Source organism: Chrysemys picta, unplaced genomic scaffold, assembly GCF_011386835.1.
Source record: "Chrysemys picta bellii isolate R12L10 unplaced genomic scaffold, ASM1138683v2 scaf1203, whole genome shotgun sequence".
Lineage (NCBI taxonomy): Eukaryota > Metazoa > Chordata > Testudines > Emydidae > Chrysemys > Chrysemys picta.
This window is the reverse complement of record NW_027053910.1, coordinates 17501-19330: the sequence shown is the minus strand read 5'-3', so window position 1 is coordinate 19330 and position 1830 is coordinate 17501. Positions and strand designations below refer to the sequence as shown.

The following is a 1830-nucleotide window of genomic DNA, read 5'->3' as shown; positions in this document are numbered from 1 at the left end:
GAAGGGTTGAGCTCGGCGGAGGGGGTCTCCTCCATCCGTGCCGGTCCGCTGCCGGGCCACCGTCGCGCCTTCCCCACCGTGCGTGTACCCGAGCCGCATCCCTCCGAGACGCCGCCCGCCCGTGCGGTCTGCCCCCCGGTCGCTGGGACCGCCCTCCCCGCCGCTTCGGCGCGTGGGGAAGGGCGGGGGACCGGGCCGCGGGCGACCGCCCCGGACGGGGAGCTCTCGCTGCGGGTGTGCGGACGGGATGGCGACCGGAGGGGGCGCGCAAACGTCGGTGGCCCCAGTCACGTCCTCCTCCCAGGCACGCCGGGAACAGAGGGAAACCCTGGATCCCTGGGAGCGGGCGCGGCCGTGGCAGCGGTTGCTCTCGGCACGCCTTCTGGGACGACGCCCCCCGAGGTAACGCGGAGCCGGCTGGCGGGTGCCGGGCACCACTCCGCCTGCCGTCCGTCGCTCGCCTGCCTACCCCCCCGCGGGTAGGCCGGAAGCGGCGGCGGGGGACGCCCCAGAGGGATTGGAACCGTTTCCCTCACCCAGGAGCCAGGTACCTAGCGCTCTCCGCGAGCCTCGTGGCCCGGGGAAGGCGGTGGTTCAAAGACTTGTGCGGCCTGAGGTGGCCCGTGGACGCCCACGAGGGGGGCCCCGGGGAGGGCGGAAGGGAGACCGCCGAGGAGGGAAGGACGTACGTCCGAGGACGGTCCGTGCCCCGCCTCGGTATCCCCATGCCGCCCCCCCCAGCCCCCGCCCCCGGTCCACGGGAAGCCCAGGACGGAGAGGGGCTACCCTGCCTCCCTTCTCTGCGTTGGGGCCGAAAGGCCGGGGCCCGTCTGCCTCTCCCCCTCCCTCCACCCGGACTCCCACCCCTCGCTCTGCGAGGGGAGGGCGGAAAGGGCTGGGGCGGAGCGGGGGGTCGGTCTGCACGCGGCCGCGGCCGCCTGGCCCCTGCGAGCCAAGCGCCTGGACCGAACCCGAGCCTTCGGGCTCGGTTGTTAAACCTTTACTCGTGACCGTAACGTACGAAGGGCGGGCACCGAGGAGGGCTGCCCTGGCCGGGCGGGACGTCCCGGGGGAACGGGCGGGCTAAGGCGGCGAGAGAAAGAGGGACCTGCGGGCCCCCCCCCTGCTCCCGCCCCCCCAAGCCCGCCCCAGGTCCCCTTCGGGGACAGCAGGCCGGGGACCCGACCGGTGCGGACAAGGAACGCCCCCCCGCCGGCACGGCTTTGGCCGCGGGGGGGAAAAAGGCGCCAGCCTCCCGAAAATAAAAGCCTCGTGACAACTCTTAGCGGTGGATCACTCGGCTCGTGCGTCGATGAAGAACGCAGCTAGCTGCGAGAATTAATGTGAATTGCAGGACACATTGATCATCGACACTTCGAACGCACTTGCGGCCCCGGGTTCCTCCCGGGGCTACGCCTGTCTGAGCGTCGCTTGAAGGTCAATCGTCCCCGCGGATGCGGGTGGCGGCGGGATGCGGCCCTCCACCCCTGGCGGTGGAGGGCCGCGAGCAACCCCGCCGCCGCCCTCCGTGGGAGGCGCGGCTGGGGTGTCGCAGGCACCGGGGATGGTCCGTCGCCCCCCTTTCCCGTCCTCGGGAAAGGGAGCCCGTGGCTCTCCCCAACGCCTTCGTCCCCCTAAGTTCAGACCCGATGCCCCGGAGCGCCCGCTTCGGGGAGCTCGTCCCGTTGGCGGAGGAGCGGCGTCACGGCAGCCGGTCCCGTGCGCCCCGTCGCCCCATCCACTCTCCCGTTGTGCCTCCGCCCCGTGCCCCGCTCGTGCGGTGGGACGGGGTGGGAGTTTTCGGGGGATGTTGCGTTGGGGGTCGGGGAA

At 73.0% G+C, this 1830-nt stretch overlaps 1 non-coding gene across 1 annotated transcript; it reads left to right on the top strand.

The window, feature by feature from the left end:
- Window positions 1–1277: 1277 nt before the first annotated feature.
- LOC135979768 (5.8S ribosomal RNA) lies at window positions 1278–1430 on the top strand. Its single transcript, XR_010597014.1, has one exon. It is a non-coding gene; the product is annotated as a 5.8S ribosomal RNA (ribosomal RNA).
- The last annotated feature ends 400 nt before the right edge of the window (window positions 1431–1830 follow it).